Source organism: Schistocerca cancellata, chromosome 1, assembly GCF_023864275.1.
Source record: "Schistocerca cancellata isolate TAMUIC-IGC-003103 chromosome 1, iqSchCanc2.1, whole genome shotgun sequence".
Lineage (NCBI taxonomy): Eukaryota > Metazoa > Arthropoda > Insecta > Orthoptera > Acrididae > Schistocerca > Schistocerca cancellata.
Genome location: NC_064626.1, coordinates 137779706 through 137803879, shown reverse-complemented (window position 1 = coordinate 137803879; position 24174 = coordinate 137779706). Strand labels below are relative to the sequence as shown.

The 24174-nt window shown below is 42.8% G+C and overlaps 1 non-coding gene across 1 annotated transcript; it reads right to left on the bottom strand.

Moving 5' to 3' along the window:
- Positions 1–2872: 2872 nt before the first annotated feature.
- Trnas-gga (transfer RNA serine (anticodon GGA)) lies at positions 2873–2956 on the bottom strand. The gene is given in 2 exon segments: positions 2873–2907; positions 2917–2956. It is a non-coding gene; the product is annotated as a tRNA-Ser (tRNA).
- Between the last annotated feature and the right edge of the window lie 21218 nt (positions 2957–24174).

The following is a 24174-nucleotide window of genomic DNA, read 5'->3' as shown; positions in this document are numbered from 1 at the left end:
TACAATCCGACCTTTATCAAAGTCCGAAACGTGATGGTACGCATTTCGTCTCCTTACACGAGGCATCACAACAACGTTTCACCAGGCAACAACGATCAACTGCTGTTTGTGTATAAGAAATCGGTTGGAAACTTCCCTCATGTCAGCACGTTGTAGTTGTCGCCACCGGCTCCAACCTTGTGTGAATGCTTTGAAAAGCTAATCATTTGCATATCACAGCATGTTCTTCCTGTAGGTTAAATTTCGCACCTGTAGCACATCATCTTCGCGGTATAGCGATTTTAATGGCCAGTAGTTTAAATTAAGAAGTTTCACTCTCCCAGTTATCGCAATTAAGTAAAAATTTATTCGACTAAAGAAGTTTCAGTTTGTAATCCTGTCTGCCCGTATTACTTTCCTATATGAGTCATGACTCTGTATTACTGGAGTGTGTGTGTGTGTGTGTGTGTGTGTGTGTGTGTGTGTGTGTGTATGTTCGTGAGTGCGTGTGTGTGTGTGTGTGTGTGTGTGCGTGAGAGTGTGTGTGTGTGTGTGTGTGTGTGTGCGTGAGTGTGAGTGTGCGTGTGTGTGCGTGAGTGTGTGCGTGAGTGTGTGTGTGCGTGTGTGTGCGTGAGTGTGTGTGTGCGTGTGTGTGCGTGAGTGTGTGCGTGAGTGCGCGTGAGTGCGTGCGTGAGTGCGCGCGTGACTGCGCGCGTGTGTGCGTGCGTGTGTGCGTGCGTGCGTGTGTGCGTGCGTCTGTGTGAGAGAGGGAGAGAGACAGAGGGAGGGAAGGAGGGAGGGAGGGAGGGAGGGATGGAAAGAGAGAAAAAGAGAGAGAGAGAGAGATGCATAGAGGTGCACCTTGCCACGTATGCATTTTTCGTATCTACCTTTGTCAGTGGTCTTATAGGTCCTCAATTACCAGTACGAAGGTGGTAGATTTACCGTCCTCTATTCACTGTACAGAAGCTCTGTTTGGATGTTAGGACTTTCTTCTATTTCAGTTCCACCGAGAAACACACATGTTCGTTGGTTATCGTAATATTTTGTATCAAGTGCTATGACGCAGCCGCCTCAGACTGCTTCTAGCTGTGTCTGCTTGCCGCTCCACACCTCGCCTTGGCTTTATTGCTGCTGGTGGAGCGCTGTGCCATGGCGGAAGGCAACGACAGCACTGGTGCCAACTGCCAGGCACGTCGGGAATACGATTACGACGTGAATAGTTAATTCACGGCACGAATGACGAGACAAAAAGTTAAGACGACCTCTTTAATAGCGTGTTGGCCCATCTCTGGGACACAGTACAGCAGCGACTCTTCATTGCATGGAGTCGACACTTTGCAGGTAGTTTCCTGGACGCCGGAGGCAACCAATGTCTACGCAGAGACCACGCCATTCGAGTAAATTACTGACCGGTGTTTCGTGGTCACGTAGCTGGCACACTGTGGCCTCCTTGACGCTTTCTGTTGAATTCAGAATAGGCAAAACTGATGGCCAAAATATCAACTTGAGTTCACTATCATGCTCCTCTAGTCACTGTAGCGTGGTTCTGCCGTGTGACACGGACTTCAGCCTGCTTCAAGATGCCGTCACCATCTGGGAAGATGTCAATTATGGTGAGATGTCGGTGGTCTGCAGTAATATTCATATACTTCACAGCTTCCATGGTTCCTTCACTAACTACTACAGGTCACATGGAAACTCAAGTAAATGTCCTCCACAGCATAACACCGTACCATCACCTGTGTCCGTGGAGTGGTGCATGTTTCGAGAATCCGTTCATTTGGATGACGGCATACATGGACACGACCTTAGACCTGATGTAACAAGAATTATGTTTCATTTCCATTGATTCACGGTCCAGTCTCGACGCTCCTGCGCCCACCTCGATCGTAACTGATGATATTGTTGGCTGAGTATGGGAACACATGGGGATCATGTGTTGCGGAGTCCGTTGTTTAACTGTGTGTGCTGGATGGCGTGCTCCAAAACAATTGTATCCTCAAAGCCGAGCGGGATTAGCCTAGCGGTCTAAGGCGCTTCAATTACGGTCCCGGCGGACGTTCGAGTCGTACCTCGGGCATGGGCGTGTGTATTTGTTCTTAGGATAATTTAGGTTAAGTAGTGTGTACGCTTAGGGACTAATGACCTTAGCAGTTAAGTTCCATAAGATGTCACACATCTTTGAATATATATCTATATATCCTTAAACGCATTGTGCTATGTCGTCAGATGTGTCACAGATCTCCTGCACAGGGCTGGCAACCACGTTCCTGACAGTACAACCAACAGCTCCTAAAGTAGTTGGTAGAACACGAATGGCCGACCAGCTAGGATAAGGTTGCGTTAGTCGTACCACAGCGTAAGTCGTACTCAGTAATATATGACCCCCACGTTTATAAAATCCGACATCAAGTGGTGTAAAACTGAACTAAGTAGTAGTCCGAGTAAACAAAAAACAAGTAAGCGAACGACTGACTGTCGTGACGCAAAAATAATTTGCAAGCCTGTTTGTTTGACTGTTTTTATTACATTCTCTCGCCCATTTGTAATCAATTTCAGAGAAAAATAAGCTGGTAAAGTAATTTTTCGTATCATGTGTAGCTTCGTGGTACTCTGCCATTCATTTAACCATAACTAAACGGTAGAAAAATTTGAGGTTATACGTTTATTTCTGGTTTGAAACGGTACAGGGCTTTGCCTAAGTCGTACCTTTGGATAATTCGTTAATCGTATCAGAGCGACTTAGACGTTGATGGAAATTACCCGCTAACTAAGAATGGTCTGTTTCAAATGGCTCTAACGACTATGGGACTTAACATCTGAGGTCATCAGTCCCCTAGAATTTAGAAGTACTTAAACCTAACTAACCTAAGGACATCACACACATCCATGCCCGAGGCAGGATTCGAACCTGCGACCGTAGTGGTCGCGCGGTTCCAGACTGTAACGCCTAGAACCGCTCGGCCACCCAGGCCGGCGGTTTGCTTCAGCTAAGCAGTTTCAGTAGGAGAGCATACAGTAAGTGGAAGCATTAGCATATGAAGGAAGCTTTACTGAATCGGAATGGTGATATTCCATTTAATCAAGCATATAGAAGATATACCAAAGCCTACATGGTGTTGTCATTCGTACGTAAAACATCAAAATTTGGAAGACCTGATGATATGACATCAGAGATGGAAATTGAATTAGCACAGTATATAACTAATTTAGAGTCTAGTTTCTTCTGAGTGACTATTATTCAGTTAAGGAAACTTGTCTACCAACTTACTGGGAAATATAATCTACCGCGTCGCTTCAATTAAAAAAAAATAAAAAATAAAAATAAAAATGGTACTACACGTTTAAGAAACATCATCGAACTTTGTCCTTGCGAGGTCCCGAAGCAATATCAATGGTATTAAGGAAGGGACTTAATAAACGGAGTGTTAATGAGCTTTTGATAAATATGAGGAACTAGAAGATGAACGTAAGTTACTGCTGACCAATGAAACCGCATTATCCACAAACGTCAATTTGGGCGTAATCACAAGCGAAGAAAAGGAACTTACAAGTACACGTGTATGTGCAGTGAATGCAGCAGGTGAATTCATAGCTCCAGTATCAATATTTAAGCACATCAGAATGATCTTAAAATGGGGAGCTATACCAAACACGACATTTGGATGCCCGACGAACGACTGGACAACATCAGAACTGTCTTTCCAATGGCTAGAACATGCCATAAAATGCACAAAAGTAGAGAAAGAGCCGAGAAACAAATTTTTATTTTAGTGCGTGTACACAGCACAAGCGGCAAAAATTTAGACGCAGTCCAGCTGGTTTGTGTTAATAATGGTATTATCTGCCGCTCACACAACTCATCGACTACAACTCATCGACGGTTTGGTCTTTAAAAGACTTAAAGAACAACTAAGTTCAAATACTGTCAGGGTCATAAGAGAAGTTAACATTACAGAACTGCTGGGTAATGCATGGCTCAGATTAGTTTGTGTGGACATTTCACTAAACGGTTTTACGGCAGCAGCTTTGTCTCCAAGTGATTCTAATATCGTCAAATAAGAGGACTTCGTAGCTACTGCTGTACGTATTGTTGACCAGTCAGACCAAGATTCGGCTGATGGAACTGAAGCAACGAACGCAAAACTCTGGAAGACCGCCAAAAGTAGCAACACCGCTTAATAATTAGTCTGGAAGTTTTACAAGAATGTGGATCTGCAAACAATACTGCAACAGTTGCCGAAATTAATAATCAATAAATAAAGTCCTACTTTAACATTTTATCCGAAAATCATTGTATAACAACAGTTGTCAGGGAAAACAGGAAACGACCTAAACCAACAATGGAATTAACAACAAGTCCTTAAGAAAGGTAAAGAAGCCAGAGGAAAGGCCAATAAAAAGAAGAAACCTGTCACAAACCCCTAAAAACCAGACAGTCAGATGAAAACTTTAAGAAGAGTAAAAAAAAACTGAAGGGACAGAGTGAACTGGTAATGTCAATTGTGTAAGTGAAATCGAAAATAAAATATGATTCAGAGCATGAATTGCAAAGTTTGTGTGCATGACCTATTCGCTAACGTGGAAAGTAAAATTAAGAAATATTTCTGTGATATCTCTGTTCAAGCAACTGAATTTGTGAAGAAATTATTTTTTGTTTCCTATTTGTAATTTCATTACATGTAACTAAGGTAGTAACATCATGTTTACAGTTTGTACTTCATTATTGTGTCGTTTTGTTACATTATGCCATGAACTTAGTATGTCGTCGCTGTCTTCGTATCCTATGTACGATTTAGGCTATATGGGGTACGGATTAGCAAACCAGGCACCTTAATCCTACCGAAGGTACAGATGTAAAAAGATTGAAAACCCATTTCGAAAAAAGATTTTTGTATTTGTGAGGAAGCTGGTTGACAGCTTAAAAAATAAAGATTCAGCATACGCAAAACTGTGTTATTTAAATCAACCTACCAAAAACAATTCTCCATTAAGGGATTCGAATTAGCAACCTTACTGTACGTCGTTTCCATTATATTCGCTCCCTAGGATGGGGTAATAATCTGCCTTTTGTCAACCTCGTTTATGTAAATGCATCTCTCCATTTTCGGTCCCTATCATTGATAGAATGATTCCCTTTTTGTCTTTTCTGCGCTTATTACTTTCCTTTACCGCGACGCCAGCCCGCAGCATCACCAGATGGAATTCACTCTCGCGACGGGCACTTATCATACATAATGTTCTGCCTCACCAGTGTATCTTGCCGCAGTTTTGCGCTTACAGAGGATAACAAGTACAGTAGTTCAAGGTCATCTTACCTAAGAGTGTACGCTTTTAACCACATTTACAAAAATATTGCTTTGAAAACTTCCGCTAGCCTTCCTGAAAAATCTCTGGCGTACTATTGCCATGAATTAAGAAGTTGCAAGATTCAGATGTGTTAACATCTGAGATACTACAACGTCTTAGGAAGTAAACCAACAACCAACAGTTATTATGCTGGAAATCATCAGAGCATCCATTTAAAGTACGTTTGTATTCCACGCGTGTGCAGTGACCACTAATAGGATTGGCAGTACCTACATTCCATGTTTTATTCATGGCACAGTGTTCGCAATTTGTTACGTTTTCCCTAAGGTATCACCTACACATGTCGTCGTCATACTGCTAGTCAGCGACCAAGCGATCGCATGCTAATGCAGCCTCTTGTGACATAACTGCAGCAGGCTGGGACAGCATCTGTGTGTGCCCTCAGTCGGCATCACGTCCTTATGCTAATTCCTCATTGTTCGTAATGAATGCCTCAGTCGCCGCCTTATTTGGCAGAGAAGCGAGTGCTCTTTTGCGGTCAGAATATCTTTTGGTGCGGAAGCGACTCCACGGCGCAGGAACGGAGATGGAAGGCACAGCATGCTTGGGGGATGTAGGAGAGCAAGACACAGTGAAGGGGCGTTTATTATCACGGCGGAAAAGGTACGCGACATGCATGTTTTGAAATTGTAGCAGTATTCTAATAACTGGGGGTTATCCCAACTGTTATTGTACTATCACTATTCCATACTTACAGAAATAATTACAGTAAGTTTCAATAAATAAAAAAAAAGCTTCCATGCCACTTAATCAGCGTTGGGAACATTACAGGACAGTGTGACAAACGCTGAGCCTTTCACACTACCTAAGCGATTATAGTGAGAAGACGTGATGATAACCTATATCCACCAAAAAAACATAATTGTTTATACGAGTACGAGGAGAACTTTCGTACGCACCCAAAACTGTATTTGATTAGAGAAAATTTCCGGGATAAGACTTTTTTAGGATTTTAAATCGTAAACATAATAAAGATTGGCCTAGAAATGCATTTGACGAAGAAATCCCATCTAAATCAACGATTTATAATTCGTACGGAAAAATGAAAAGAGAGAGGTTTTCAGTTACACATGAGTTTCGAAAAGAATGCCCCAGAACTGCTTTCACTGGTGAAAATATCGCTGCTGTTCAAGCAATGCATGAAGAAGATTGACGGACATCTTCTGAATTTATTTCTGCGACATTAGGCATTGGTGTGAGTCAGATCGGAAATGTTTTACATCACCAGTCAGACTTGACAAAATTTTGCTGTAGACAGGTTCCACAGAAACTGTCCTCCGATGAAAAACAACAACGCATTGATTGGTGCAAGAACACACTAGAAATATTCCAAGCTGGCACTTCAAATTTAGCTTGGAATATCGTTACTCGTGATGAAACTTGGAATCATTGTTGTGATCCTGAAAGAGAGACTAAGCCTACAGAAGCCAAAAGAAATCGCAGTGCTCTTAAAAAGTTTGATTCCTAATTGTTTTAAGTGTGATAGTGTTGCTATATCTTTAGAAGCTAGGCGTACCGACACTACCCATTGCTCTTACAGCAAATTTTTGAAAAAAATTGTGAGAAATAATATTTCCTTCAAAGATACCGCATCGCCGCGCAGAGCAGATATAACAAGTGAGTATGTCTATGCCCTACAAGTCAGCGCCATGGATTCTCTACCATACAAGCATCTTATGATATCTTTTTGTTTACAAAAATTAAAAAGGGGCTCTGAGCACTATGGGACTTGACTTCTGAGGTCATCAGTCTCCTAGAACTACTTAAACCTAACTAACCTAAGGACATCACACACATCCATGCCCGAGGCAGGATTCGAACCTGCGACCGTAGCGGTCGCGCGGTTCCAGACTGTAGCGCCTAGAACCGCTCGGCCACCCCTGCTGGCTACAAAAATTAAAAACAAAATGTTTGGAACCACTTTTTCGTCATCAGATGAAGTAGTGGAACATTATAAAAACCTGGTTTCTGAAATGTCTCAGAAAGAGTAGCACATTGCCTTAAGGGTTTGTTTAATCGAATACAAAAATGTATTGATATTAAAGGGGAATATTTTCGCAAACCATAAACTCATTTAATTTTTTAAAATTAATCCTTATTTCATTTTCTAAAAATTTTCATTGTGAACCTCGAACGTAAGTACGTTCCACTTCTCCCCCTAAACCACTGGATCGATTTCAATCAAATTTGGTACACATATCACTATCTGGAGAAAAAGTGTTGTGGGTATAAGAACAATCTATCTCCCGCAGGTAAGGGGCCGGTATTGAAGAGAAAAGCCTGGAGCAATTTCAACCAAATTTTATGTTTACACATGACTCATTATTCCTCCAGCTGGCAGTACAAAAATGCTGTGGGTGTAATATATCCCTGCCACGCCCCAGGTATGAGGGTGAGGGTTGAGAATCCGTGACAAATGGAAAGGGTCGATGACGACCGTTATCAGTGTCTAATTCGTAGTTTTCAGCGTCCATAGGCTGATTGGTTACCGTCACGATGACGTTTCACCCAGAGAGATCGGGGAGAGGGACGGAGGGAGGGGGGGGGGGGGGAGCGGATGCAAACACAGTGGACATATCAGCACATCTCTGTAACGCCTGGAAGAATGTTTGCCAAACTTGGCACACGAAGGTCTTACTACCTGGAAATGTTATTGCGTTGTGAGGGGCTGAAAAGGATTGACATGGTATATGCATGACACACAAACTGACACACTGTGGGAGTAAGATACCACTGCTATGAACAGGAATGGGGATGGGGTCGAGTAGACCTGTAAAAATATCCGAAAACGATCTGTTGGTATTTCTTTCCTGTATTTAGTTACTTAACTGAAGTAAAGCATCACGCGACGTCTAACGTTCAAAGAATGGTTTACGAACCGAACGCGGACATTGGGTTTCGGTGTGTTGTCTGTAAGCTGAAGTAAATGTGACTTGAAACAGTCATAGACTTTTCATTTAAACACATATTCTTGCGACAAACAGCTTTTTCAAAGAAAGAGAAATAATGTGAGTGGACGTGAAGACATGTGATGAAGCACTTATCCTATTACATTTTTAAAAATGTTTGTTCCATTTTCATACCGAAAACGCTGAGCCATTGCCCACGACTTTTGCAAATTTCCCTCCCTGTTAGAACTACGAGTCCCCTTCGGTCTCAGACGAAACCAGGGCAAAATTAGCTACAGACACAGACAAACTATGCGTAAAAATACGTGTGAAAAATGTCATATGCATTTGAAATGTATATGCGTGTAAAATATATGTGACATATGTTTAACCAAGAAAAGCGACAAGCAAAAAGCTACTGTGGAACAAAGTGCAATGTTATGCATATAACTAATTGTATATATCAACGTTAATTTATTCATAACTCATATTTCTTAAACGTGTATTTCTTCACTTTTGTCTGAAATATACAAGCGACCAAACACCCCAAAGCTTGGATCTTCACAACAGCAGCTGTATATAATGAAGCGACTGTAGCCAAGATATAAGCAGCAGACATCGGCTGCATTAAGGACGTTCCATTATTCAGTATTCCAGGGCTCAACGTTCAATTTAGCAGCATAAAAATATGGAAGGAGTCATAAAGTCTGTGCAGGAAGCAATGATCACTTTTGTTAGTACTATTACGCTGCTTCAAAATGTTGTAATAATGTATTTCACGCTACACTAATTCCAGCCCTTGGCACCACACACCACTAGCCTGCGACCACACGTGACAACATCACGGTACCACATGTTGAGATACTGGATGATCTGATGAAGACAAAAACTAGTAACTTATGAAATACATTTAAAAAATAATCGCCATGCACACTGAATTTAATAATAAAATAATGAATTTCATATTCTTTGTAATGTATTATAAACTTGAAACAGAGATGTTTCTACATCTATAAGCCAATCCACAAATCTCACTATTTCTTAAAGTGGAAACATACAATTTGTAAGCTGATTGTCAACATGAAATTTACTGCGAAACTGTGCTCTTGAAGCACTGACAGCTCGCTATCCGGCCAGTATGAGTTCTCGTGGTTGATAGCAGCCCTAACTTGTTCTGTCGCGTCACACTATCATCAACATATTTCGCAAAAGTATTATGCATTGCGTGTCCAATCTACTCGAGGATGATTACCTTTCTGACATACACTCCACAACTCCATGTTACGAGCTGTTTCCCACCATCGAGCTCCAAATAGTCCAGGACGAACAGTCCCTCACCTTCTCTACAGCCAGAAATACGCCACCAAAGATTAATGATCCATAGTGCGACTCCCACCTCCAAAAAGTTAGTGCTCCCGAGCAACCGAAACGTGCATGATGTCCCAGATAAGGTTTCCCTCCCGCAAGTAAAAGGGTGTAATGGATATAAGTGAAGATATTTTTTGTGGTACCTTAATAATTACACATATCAATATGTTGGTTGTTTTTTCTCTGCGTCGAACAGTGTTCCCACAGACGCATCACAAAGTTTACGGCCTGATGATTTCTGCTTGGCTGTAACTGCACCACATAGTGGACTACGCCTGTCTGTATAGGCAACCATTTTGCGTCCACATGTCCCCGCTTTAACGCCTGACCCACGGGAAAATAAGCATTAATGGCTTGCTCTTGCGACATGTACTTCCAGGTACTAATCATACTAAAAACATACTAATATCTATATTAGTCAGCAAATGAAGTAAATGTTGATGTAATGTTGTTCGTTTGTCCATCCTCAGTCACTAAGAGAAGCATCTGAACTCTTATATCTTTAGATAACTAAACATAAAAGACGTAACTCTTTTTGTAGAGTCGCGAATATAATTTAGTTATTGTCAGATTGTTACATCAGTGACTTATATTTTTGCATATAGAAAATTACTTTTTGGTGTCAGGTATCTGTTTATTTAAACGAACTGTGTCCAAAGCACACTAAATCATGTTTCTATGAAATTTAATTTGTGAGTTAGGAAATTTCAAAAATTTGGCATGGATGCAACATGCTGTATCTAATTGGCTATTTTCATTTGGTTGTTCTGTTTGATTCTGAAATAAATTTTTATCGTCAAATGTCATTGTTATATGCCCATTGCACTCGCAAACTATTTGATGCGTTCCTTCATAGCCACATTCCCATGTGTTGCTCGTTTGTCGCTTTATTCTTTTCACGTGGCTCTGGTGTCATGTGTATCAAATAGATAGTTACGAGGGTGGTTCAGAAAGTAAGTTCCGATCGGTCGCTAAATGGAAACCACAGTGAAAATCAGAAACATTTTATTTGAAAGAGTTAGCTACACTTTCCAGATACTTCGCTATATAGTCGCCACTCCGAGTTACGCATTTGTCGGAGCGTTATACCAAATTTACAACACCATCGTCATACAAGGCAGCCGCCTGTGCTTTCCGAAAATTCTCTACGTTGGTCTATAGTGCGTAGCCTGCACCCAAGTGTTGTCTTCGTATCCAGCGATTCATGTGAACAGAGGTGATCCTCAGGACAAGCCAATTAGGGCTGTGTTGTGGTTGATCGAACACTTCCCATAGAAATGGCTGCAGGAGCATCTTCACTGCCCCTGCAGAGTGCGGCTGAGAATTGCCATGAACGAGGAAGTGCGTGGCAGTTGTGTTAGGCGGGCTGCACTCATTAAGGCGAAGCCCCTCAGCGGACCCTTCTACTTGGCAGGAGACATCGTTGTTCTAGGTACCTTCACTCGCTCACAGTGCGCTCACAACTGACAAGAGCGTCCCGATGCAATCAACAGTCATACCAGAGACACTACCCAAGATATCTGTGCAAAGCGTCACCGGGTTTTCACTGTGGTGTCCATTTCGCGACCGATCAGAACTTACTTGCTGGACGCCGGCCGCGGTGGCCGTGCGGTTCTAGGCGCTCCAGTCCGGAGCCGCGCTGCTGCTACGGTCGCAGGTTCGAATCCTGCCTCGGGCATGGATGTGTGTGATGTCCTTAGGTTAGGTAGGTTTAAGTAGTTCTAAGTTCTAGGGGACTGATGACCACAGCAGTTGAGTCCCATGGTGCTCAGAGCCATTTGACCCATTTACTTGCTGGACAACCCTCGTATTTTCCTAGAAGGCCAGCGTGGGACTCGAATCTGGAACGTTTGCCTTTTGTGGACAAGTGTTCCGCGGACTGAGTTATCCAAGGACGACTTATGGCGCACCTTCACACCCTTCACACTCATTCTGAAACTCTATTCCTTCATGAGTATTACTATGATTTCCTTCATCTTTCGGACGTCTTTCTCCTTCATCAAGAGTTATTATATCATGTACGTAGTGTCGTAAAGTAACACAATATTTCAAGTTATCGAAATCTCCTGCTATCAAGAGTGAGCCAATGAATTTTAGCACTTCGGTTTACACTATTGTCGACAAATAGATATTTCGAAAGTTGACTGATACTTAATTTTTTTTATGAAATGGCTATGTTCGATCAACGTTGATCATCTTCAAATCTACAGGGTGCGCAGCTTAAATCCGGAAATTTTCAATTTAAATTTCACGCCATGTCGCAGTCCCGCCAAAGGCGTCGTTCAAAGCCATAGGCATCTAGTAAACAGTCAGGACCTGAAAATGGCAGAGATGTTGGGGACAAGTGCGAAGTCCAACCGAAGAGCCGCGATTATCGAAAGTCTTCGCGCTCGACGTTTGGCCACTGAAATGCAGTAGTTCGATTCTTTGGCTACACGAAATCAACTGTTTACGATACTGTTGTCAAAGTATAATGGTCCGGAGAAGTCTGGGGTTCACCTCCTAGGTATTGTGTCCAGTGAGGGTGATATAAAGCCGCCACATTTCTTTGAAAATGGACGAACTGTGGCAAAAGAAGTTTATCTGCAATTTTTGACGAACGTCGTGAAACTGTGTATGGTAACTGTGGCATCGGAAAGATAACATGTGTTTCAACAGGGCTGTGCACCGCTCATACGATTCGTTTGGTCCAAAACTGGCTCTCGGATAACGTTGACATGTTCTGGTCAAACGAGTTCTGGCCCCCGAATTGCCCGGATTTGAAACCCCTCTACTACTATGTTTGCAGCGTAGTCAAAAGGGTTTCCAATAAGAAGAAGCACCCTTATGTCGCATCTCTACGCACTGCTATCGAAGGAGCGTTTGCGAATATGGACAGCGCTGTTTTAAAGAGTGCGTGCTATCGCCTCAGCACAAGAGTGGAGGCGGTCATTGCGGCTGAAGGGGGTTACATCGAGTATTGTTACTCTTGAAAGATACCATTAATTATATGTAACAGGATTTTCATTTCCATTTGAATTTTGTTTTGATAATTTTGCTTTTAAAAAAAATGTTTCATTAGTCCGGATTTAAGCGCCGCACGATGTATCTACTGGTGTAAGCAACCTGTTGCACCCACATTTTTATTTATGTATTTAGTTATGCACGTTACAAAATAAGTGCTTTCAGGTCCCCTCTTATATCTAACTTCCTCAGTGAATAAACACTAAAGTTTGTATGGTACATGAGCAGCATATAATTACAAAAATATATTCAGTATATAATGCATAATACGGGGTGTTCAAAACGTCTCTCCGCAGTGCCGTATGATTGTTAGCCGCGCGTGCCGTATGATTGTTCGCCTGCCTGGGTGACTTCCCTTCAAGTGGACTCTCCCAACATTCCAGTGTTTCGTTTATCTCAGCCAGCGTCAGTAGTATCGTTGGTGCGTGTCGTTACGTGTTAACGTGATCGTTTTAGTTCCTTCGTTCGTTTGTTTCGTTTCTGTCATTGTTAAAATTCTAACCATTGAAGAACGTGTGTTTTTAGTGGAACAAGTGTTCAAAGCTGGCGGTAAATACACAGTTTCAGTTCGTCAAATATTTAATTCAGTTTTCCCAGAGAGAACACTCCCACATCGCGATCCTGCGCGAGATTTGACTAACAAATTTCGATGTACGGGTTCAGTCACAGATGCAATGAGAAGTGGTAGTCCTAGTGCTTTGTCTGAGGATAAGCTACTCGATATATCCGATAAAATATCCATGAGCCCGAGCAAGTCAGTAAGAAAACTCGCCCAGGAAATCGATGTTAGTGTCGGAACGGCCCACACAGCTGTAAGGAAAAAATTAGAACTTTTCCCATACAAAGTGACAGTCGTGCAAGAAATGAAAAATACTGATCATGGAAAGAGACTGCATTATTGTGAATGGTTCAAAAATTTCGTTCAACAAAATGGAAGGGATATTCTTAATGAAACGTTTTTCACTGATGAGGCGTGGTTTAATTTATCCGGGTGCATGAATTCACAAAATTCTCGTATGTGGAGTACTGCAAATCCATTGTGTATACATGAGGAACCACTACATTCTGTGAAAATAGGAATTTGGATTGCAATTCCTAGACGTCGGATTGTGGCTCCTATATTTTTCAACGAAACAATAACTGACAGCGACACTGCAGTGATATTCTGTACCCATTCATAGGAGAACTTGTGTTAACTGAAATACTGAACGGTTATTTTCAACAAGGTGGTGCAACCGCGCATACAGCTCGCGTTTCAATGTCACTGCTTGCTGATGTTTTTGGTGATCGCATAATTTCACAGGGACTTTGACCTCCATGATCGCCTGCCTTTTTCTTCTGGGGTGCAGCGAAATCAACTGTCTATAAAAACTGTCCAAAATCCATCGACGAATTGAAAACTGCAATATCCACATCACTGCTTCTGTTTCAGAAGAAATGTTACAGCTTGTGTTTGGAAACATGATTAGACGACTTGAATTGTGTATTCAACAACAGGGGGGACACTTTCAACGTTTAATGTGAAAATTTTTAACTAAAAATATATATTCAAAGAATTAATAACTTGTATTTCACTGAGTGTCATTTCGATACATTCACTGTGGCATACGGCACGCTAGGCTAACAACATACGGCACTGCGGAGAGACTTTTTGAACACCCCGCATAATAATAATAATGATAATATGTATAATAAAGGCACTAGACATCAGAATATTTCTACTTACTGTTGCAATAACGCAATCCATCCTACTACCAAGATATATATATATATATATATATATATATATATATATATATATATAAAAAGAACATCTCATGACTTTATTGCGATTGTCCAGCATTGATATATATATATATATATATATATATATATATATATATATATATATATATATACAGGGTGAGTCACCTAACGTTACCGCTGACGAATCGATTCCACAGACCGAACGTGAGGAGAGGGGCTAGTGTAATTGGCTAATACAAACCATACAAAAATGCACGGAAGTATGTTTTTTAACACAAACCTACGTTTTTTTAAATGGAACCCCGTTAGTTTTGTTAGCACATCTGAACATATAAACAAATACGTAATCAGTGCCGTTTGTTGCATTGTAAGACGTTAATTACATCCGGAGATATTGTAACATAAAGTTGACGCTTGAGTACCACTCCTCCGCTGTTCGATCGTGTGTATCGGAGATCACCGAATTACGGAGGGATCCAAAGGGAACGGTGATGGACCTTAGGTACAGAAGAGACTGGAACAGCACATTACGTCTACATGCTAACACCTTTTTATTGGTCTTTTCCACTGACGCACATGTACATTACCATGAGGGGTGAGGTACACGTACACACGTGGTTTCCGTTTTCAATTACGGAGTGGAATACAGTGTGTCCCGACATGTCAGGCCAATAGATGTTCAATGTGGTGGCCATCATGTACCGTGTGTATCGTGATGTACCTACAACCCCAGAGGATATGAAAAAACGTATTGTGGCAGCCTGCGGCGACATTACACCAGATGTACTACGGCGTGTACGACATTCATTACGCCAGAGATTGCAATTGTGTGCAGCAAATGACGGCCACGACATTGAACATCTATTGGCCTGACATGTCGGGACACACTCTATTCCACTCCGTAATTGAAAACGGAAACCACGTGTGTACGTGTACCTCACCCCTCATGGTAATGTACACGTGCGTCAGTGAAAAAGACCAATAAAAAGGTGTTATCATGCGGACGTAATGTGCTGTTCCAGTCTCTTCAGTACCTAAGGTCCATCACCGTTCCCTTTGGATCCCTACGTAATTCCGTGCTCTCCGATACACACGATCGAACAGCGGAGGAGTGGTACTCAAGCGTCAACTTTCGGTTACAATATCACCAGATGTAATTAACATTTTACAATGCAACAAACGGCACTGATTACGTATTTGTTTATATGTTCAGATGTGCTAACAAAACTAACGGGATTCCATTTAAAAAAACGTAGGTTTGTGTTAAAAAACATACTTCCGTGCATTTTTGTATGGTTTGTATTAACCAGTTACACTAGCCCCTCTCCTCACGTTCGGTCTGTGGAATCGATTCGTCAGCATTTGATGTGGTTTACGAAATATATCCAGCGGTAATGTTAGGTGACTCACCCTGTATATATATATATATATATATATATATATATATATATATATATATATATATATATATATATTAACCAATGCTGGACAATCGCAACAAAGTCATGAGATGTTCTTCGAGGCGGCGACTCGATAATACACATCCTGAACTACAGTGTATAACATACTATAAAACTATTGAAGCTCTAAGACGTGTATTTAGTTGGAAAGGAACTTCGGAGTGATATCAACAGTTCTGTGCAGAGCAAATACCAAAAGCTGTTTGTGCTAGATATGGCACTTTTTCTTCAGAAGTTTCCCATCTTGACACTGCTTCTTGTGGTTTGCCGCTGGCTGGTGTGGAGTGATTCTAGGGCGGAGGGAGTGTTTATCTGCCGACGAGTTGGACACGTGAGCGGAGCCGTGACTGGAGGCTGCTGGACGGCCACCGGTAAAGGTCTGACCGCTAGTCAAGAGCCGGCCTCTGTACGGTAGGTCGCCCACACGCTCGTCATTTATTGTGGGCCCGCTGAGCTCTGCAAGCTTGAGCTGCTGGAACCTGAGGCTTATGGAAACTGGTTGTAGTGCGCCGGTGTTCCTTGCATGACAGATACACAGAGTTTTACTATGCCCATGACGTTCATATACCTAGCCTGCTAAGCAGCATTATTTACATAACAACTACAGTAATCTGGTGTCGGCTAAAACCGGCAGTATGTAACACCTGTGCCTCGATAGTTGGCATTAATAACTGACTCTACACTGGGTATTATCTCTGCCATGTAGGATACAGCTTTCATACCGATATTATATTATCAGTTGGACAGTCGGTTTGCTACATGTTTTTATATGTTATGATGCTGTAATACTGGTCGCGTGTACCATTAATAGCTTATGTTATTGACAAAATAAGGATCGACTATTTTCTGTTTGTAATACTGAACTGTTTCAGGTTAGTTTCTGTGGTATTTTCTTATGCCTTTTATGTGCCGATGAGGACGGATCATCTACAAAGGTGCATATTTATGGCACAATATTGAAAGGACAAACACGTATTGTCCTTCGGAAGGGAAGCTATTGTTCTTAACTGTTATAGTATTACTTTTAAACATTTGATCTTTTACATTGACTATAGTGCTGAAGTTGCTAGCATTCTTACGCTGCTGTTGCTTTGAGGATGGTCTTAAATTCATTTAAATATACTACTGGCACATTAAAATTGCTACACGAAATGCAAATGATAAACGGGTATTCATTGGACAAATATATTATACTAGAACTGACATGTGATTACATTTTCACGCAATTTGGGTGCATAGATCCTGAGACATCAGTACCCAGAACAACCACCGCAAGCGCTATTAACGGCCTTGATACGCCTGGGCATTGAGCCAAACACAGCTTGGATGGCGTGTACAGGTACAGCTGCCCATGCAGCTTCAACACGATACCACAGGTCATCAAGAGTAGTGACTGGCGTATTGTGACGAGCCAGTTGTTCATGTGGTGTCACCGGCAGACACCACACTTGCTAGGTGGTAGCCTTTAAATCGGCCGCGGTCCGCTAGTATACGACGGACCCGCGTGTCGCCCCTGTCAGTGATTGCAGACTGAGCGCCGCCACACGGCAGGTCTAGAGAGACTTCCCAGCACTCGCCCCAGTTCTACAGCCGACTTTGCTAGCGAAGGTACACTGACAAATACGATCTCATTTGCCGAGACGATAGTTAGCATAGCCTTCAGCTACGTCATTTGCTACGACCTAGCAAGGCGCCATGACCAGTTTATATTGAGATTATAATTAATGCATCAACAAGAGCGATGTTCTCCGATTATGGATTAAAGTTAAGTATTACATCAACTACGTACTTTATTTACTACTATCAACTCCCTTAACTGTTCCAGACCTCAAGCCAGTCTGCGTGAGCTAAGCGCGTGCATTTCGGCCTCCTTTAGCAACACGGTATTGGCTCTTCTGCCAACACACCAGTTCAGCCACCATTGACCAGACGTTTTCAATTGGTGAGAATGTCCTGGCCAGGGCAGCAGTCGAACATTTTCTGTATCCAGAAAGGCCCGTACAGGACATGCAACGTGCGGTCGTGCATTATTCTACTGAAATATAAGGTTTCGCGGGGATCGAATGAAGGGAAGAGCCACAGGTCGTTACACATCTGAAATGTAACATCCACTGTTCAAAGTGCCGTCAGTGCGAACAAGAGGTGACAGAGACGTGTAACCAATGGCACCCCATACCATCACGCCGGGTGATACACCAGCATGGCGACGACGAATACACGTTTCTAATGTACGTTCACCGCGATGTCACCAAGCACGGATGCGACCATAATGATGCTGTAAACAGAACCTGGATTCTCCCGAAAAAAATGACTTTTTGCCATTCGTACACCCAGGTTGGTCGTTGAGTACACCATCGCAGGCGCTCCTGTCTGTGATGCAGCGTCAAGGGTAACCGCAGCCATGGTCTCCGGGCTGATATTCCATGCTGCTGCAAAAGTTGATACTAATAAACTGTTGATACTAATAAACTGTTCGTGAGGATGGTTATTTTCTTGCAAACGTCACCATCTGTTGACTCAGGGACCGAGACGTGGCTGCACGATCCGTTACAGCCATGCGGATAAGATGAATATCATCTCGACTGCTCGAGATACGAGGCGTTGGGATCCAGCACGGCGTTCCGTATTACCCTCCTGAACCCACCGATTCCATATGCTGCTAACAGTCATTGGATCTCAACCAACGCGAGCAGCAATGTCGCGATACGATAAACCGCAATCGCGATAGGCTACAGTCCGACCTTTATCAAAGTCGGAAACGAGATGGTACTCATTTGTCCTCCTTACACGAGGCATCACAACAACGTTTCACCAGGCAACGCCGGTCAACTGCTGTTTGTGTATGAGAAATCGGTTGCAAACTTTCCTCATGTCTGCACGTTGTAGGTGTCGCCACCGGCGCTAACCTTGTGTGAATGCTGTGAAAAGCTAATCATTTGCATATCACAGCATCTTCTTCCTGTCGGTTAAATTTCGCGTCTGTAGCACGTCATCTTCGTGGTGTAGCAATTTTAATGGCCAGTACTGTATTATTTCCTCCTAGTCTTACATTAAAAATATGTTGGTGTTGTTAAGATTTTAAACGGGAATCATTCTATAGATGACACATATGCAAATGGGGACTTCAACAAAGGACACATTGTAATGACCTGTGTAATCTACCCCCTTCCTTCCTACTTGCAGCTATAGTTTACAATAAGGAAAGGCCTGCTGCTGTGGCCGAGCAGTTCTAGGCGCTTCAGTCTGGAACCGCGCGACCGTTACACTCGCAGATTAGAATCCTGCTTCGGGCATGGATGTGTGTGATGTCCTTATGATAGATACGTTTAGTAGTTCTATGAGAGTGATGACCTCAGAAGTTAAGTACCATAGTGCTCAGAGCCATTGAAGCCAAGTCTTTTATGAATAATTTGACAGGTGCGAAGATTACAATAAAGTTTCTCGTTTACTTAGCTTTGCTCCAGTTATTCATCTCAAGGCGCCTGATTCTTGACTCTGAAACTGTCACATTTTAGATCCTCACGGTTGGATTGATCTAAATAAATTTGAAGATTGTTGCTGCAGAATTCTTGTTTTTATGTTAATATGTTTTCTCATATTTTTTAGTACATTATACAGTCTTTTGATTTTTCACATTAAGAAAACCGAAATTACTTTGTTCGCACAAAATACAAAAATACGTCCGATCATATCAGAGGCATGCTTACGAGTCTCTCTCTCTGCGGAAATAAGCGTGTTCCAAAGGGTTTACAATTTTTCATAACAAATGAATTCTACTAGTGTCTCTTACGTTATTATTTTCGATCATTATTCCATAAATGAATCCAGAAAGAAACATAGTAACTAGTACAGTATTACACAATTGATAACAGAAATTTTAATTGTACCAGAAATTTCAAATGTTTCTAAAAAAATTATTTTAACTGTGAATTCAGAACTAGTACGTTTCGATTACAGCATCGAGATTAAAAATTATAAAGTAATTCATTTTAGTAAATTTTAGCTTGACGTATAATATACTGTGTATAAAATTAAATGAAGCTTTTCAGAAAAGCAACTGAGATAATACTGACCTGTCCAAAATTTGAAAAATAATACTGGTATCGACAAATACCGTTGAGCAAAAGTAATGCTAAAAGAGGATATCCCGTTACGCCGGGTACCTTGGAACGAGCACGTTGGAAAAGACAAAGACGGTCATCTGTGCGCTTGCTACTGCCGTACGCACCAACGTATGGAGGATGGAGAAACCATGAGTTGGCTACAGGGAATTGGTCGTCCAATCCTTGGATCAGAATGTAAACGATGGAGGCTTCTCCGCCAGTGTGTAGCAGTCCGACGACAGATTACAATGCTGTTGCAGGCTCAAGCGTTCCAGAGCACACCATTCAGTATTCACTATTGAACATGGGTCTGTAAATGTAAATGAAGTGCATGCTTCTTGACAGAGCGTAGGGGAACGATGTGGGAGACCCGTATCGGCGTTCTAGGCAAGGTCCAAAGGGAGGTGGTTTGCCGTTGCCTTCCTCCGACCGTAATGGGGATGAATGATGATGATGAGGACGACACAACAACATCCAGTCATCTCGGGACAGGTGAAAATCCCTGGCCCCGCCGGGAATCGAACCCGGGACCCCGTGTTTGGGAAGCGAGAACGCTACCGTGAGACCACGAGCTGCGGACGAACATGGGACTCCACACCTGATATCCTAAGCGTGCTCACATTTGGACCGTGAATCAGTAGGAACGTGCCCTCTAGTGGATAAATCACGTTTTCACGTTTCTTGTTGCACCAGGTCTACAGTCGTGTTTGGATACACCGACGTCCATGCGAACGGCTGCTTGAAACATACACCGTGTCAGAGACGCAGGTCAATGGGGTTAGTACTATCGGATGGCGAACATTCACATGGGCCTCCATCGAGCCTGTGGTAGTAACATAAGGTATCATGACAACTGTGGACTACGAGAAAATATTGCGGACCACCAGCACCCCTTCACGCTTGATGCCTTCCACCGACAGTGGTTGAATCTTTCAGCAGGATAACTGCCCATGTTAAAAGTACAGAATCGTGCTACAGTGGTTTGAGGAGCGTCGTAGTGTACTTACGTTGACATCTTGGCCACTGAATTGGCCAGATCTGAACTGAATGGAACACGTCAGGGACGCCTCCGGCCTGCCGTTTACGAGAAGTACTTGGCTTTTGTGTAAACATCTATAGCTGTAAACCCACCAAGAACCTGTAGAATCCTTGCCACGATGAACTGCTCCTGAGTTACGTTGCGGAAGTGGACCAACGCGCTTTTAGCAATGGTCGCAATGATTTGGCCCATCAGTGTGGAAAGCCCATCGTAAATGTGCCTGCCATACGGGCACAAGTAATAGACTCACTCTAACACCGCGTGTCATCGCGAAAATTTGCTCAGGGTCTTGCAGAAGCCTGGCTACTGAAATCTCCATTCCATACAGGGGCTTCTGATAACACCACAATACTTAGTATGTATTTTCAGTGGTGCTGCAGTCTGGAAGCATAGACTGAATTTCCGTTCTGCTCTGCGTACATCTACGAGTGTGACGGCACGGAGCAGATAGGATACATTTTGGCGTTGTTTTGGAGAGACACAACTGTGTCTCTCGCAGCGTCACGGTATGTGGAGACACTGGGGATAATTTCAGGTCACCTCTGGTAGCGGTTTAAGTACCTCTGCCGGCTCATTGGTCCGTCGTAGTCATCCTGAATCCCCATGTGTCATCACTAAAAGATGATGCGTACTCTGGCACCATTTTTAGCAGAACTCTCGTATACACGCGACACTTGTCTCGGAACTGCCTGAATGCTGTTGAGACACTTCCTTGGCCAGCATAGATCCACCAACAGGTCTACAACAAACCACGAGTGGGACCTGGAAAACGTGTTGAGGGCCAATTACAGTAGTTGTAGACAAACTTACCGCAGGTCACTTTTCTTTCATCAGTCCTCTGCGTGATCTGATGTGGACCAGCACGGATTCTTCTCGTGTTCCAGCCTCTGCACCTCAGAGTAGCACTTGCATCCTATATCCTCAACTACTTGTTGCATGTATTCAAATCTCTGTCCTCCTCTACAGTTTTTGCATTCTACAGCTTCCTCTCGTATAGTGGAAACTATTCTCATACGTCTTCACATATGTCCGTCAATTTTTCCACATGTTTATTTTTTCGCCGATTCTATGGCGAACCCCTTCATTCCTTATCAGTTCGTATACTTTTCAACATCATTCTATAGCAAGACCTCTTCCAATATCCTTCTTTTTTAACATCCTTTCAACAGAGAAATTTGCCGGCCCAAGTGGCCGAGCGGTTAAAGGCGCTACAGTCTGGAACCGCACGACCGCTACGGTCGCAGGTTCAAATCCTGCCTCGGGCATGGATGTGTGTGATGTCCTTAGGTTAGTTAGGTTTAAGTAGTTCTAAGTTCTAGGGGACTTATGACCACAGCAGTTGAGTCCCATAGTGCTCAGAGCCATTTGAACCATTTTTGAACAGAGAAATTTCTTGCGCCTATTAAGTCCAATGTTTAATACTAATAAACTTCTTATGCCCAGGAATCCACTCTTTGCCTGTGCTGATCTGTTTTTGTGATCTGCGGTAAGTTTGTCTACAACTGCTGTAACTGGCCCGCACCATATTTCCTTGGTCCCACCCGTGTTTTGTTGGAGACATTTTGGTGGACCTATGATGGACAAAGGAAGTGTCTCAACATCATGTCTGCAAAGTGGCAGAATCATCCTGTCTACTTCTTATTCCTCAATTTTGATGTCAACTTTACTGCTAATCTTATTCCTGCTGCTCTTCATTATTTTCGTCTTTCCTCGGCTTCATCTGAATTCATACTGGGTAGTCATTGCACTGTTTATTTCATTTAAAAGATGAATTCTTCTTCATTTTCATTCAGGATGCTATGTCAATAGCTAATTTTATCATTGATATCGTTTCGCCCTGGACTTCAGACCCACTCCTGATCTTATGTTACCGTCTCTCCTTCTTCGATGTACAGAAGGAACAGTAGAGATGAAATATTGCATACCTTACACCCGTTTCAATCTGAGCACCTCATTGTTGGTCTTGCATTCTTATTTTTCTATATTGGTTGTTGTACAATTGATACAACGGCTGTATGGCACACTTCCCACCCGAATCACTGTGTGCATCCAGGACCAAAAGTGTGCAACATTCAAACGGCAAGAAACGAGGAGTGTGTTCTTACTGCAAATTTCGGTCTTTATCAAACTTTATTTTGCAGTATTGTAAATCCTCGCTGCGTATGTTGCTCCTCTCGTTCTAGGCGGTCCACGATAAACTGCAGATGTGCAGCGAACTAAATGTGATACAACACTGGATCAGTTTCTTTCTGGTATTCTGATTACACCGAACAGCGGCATGTATCTCGTCGCGTTTACGTGTTTCGCTCTCAGGGCGATCTTGCTTGACGTTCCGGCCCACTGACACATCGTCATGAGTGAGAAGCTACAGCGGCGACCTGGCTGACGATTTCACGGAAACCGTCTGTCTCTGTGCCTGCTGCTGGCGGCACGCGGCCTTGCGGTTGCCGGAGGAGCGTGCGCCCCAGTTTCGCAAACAGCCGCCCTCCCTCTCCGTATAGACGAATGCTTCAGTCCTAGACGAGACCTTGGCACTTTTACTAGTTGCCAGTAGACTCCTACATACTGCTCTGGTCACAAAAGTTTTACCTTTCATCTCACACTCAAATGGGAAATTATCAACACCTGGAGCAAAGATTCAGTGCGGTGCATCAGCTTACGCTATGTAAACAGTAAAGTAAACCTGTCATCGCCCGCAGCTCATGGTCGTGCGGTAGCGCTCTCGCTTCCCACGCCAGGGTTCCCGGGTTCGATTCCCGGCGGGGTCAGGGATTTTCTCTGCCTCGTGATGGCTGGGTGTTGTGTGATGTCCTTAGGTTAGTTAGGTTTAAGTAGTTCTAAGTTCCAGGGGACTGATGACCATAGATGTTAGGTCCCATAGTGCTCAGGGCCATTTTTTTTAAACCTGTCATCGACCTGAATATTGGTTTGACCACCACAGGGCTTTATTAGGCACGGACCTATTAGAAATGCTATCCCGTTGCCTTTCTCCGACCTCTGAACTGGTTTACCAACCAGTTACAGGGTGACCTACAGTGTAACGTGGATTCCGAACCATGTTCTGTCAGAAAATGACAATTCTCCAATTAATGTAATGTACTTACTAGACAAGAAACCCGACGTTGCCCATATATTTATTTATGGCTGTACTTCTACGTCCGTACCACGCAGCTTCTGTCCTTGTGCTTAATGTTTATGACGCCATATCCCCTGAA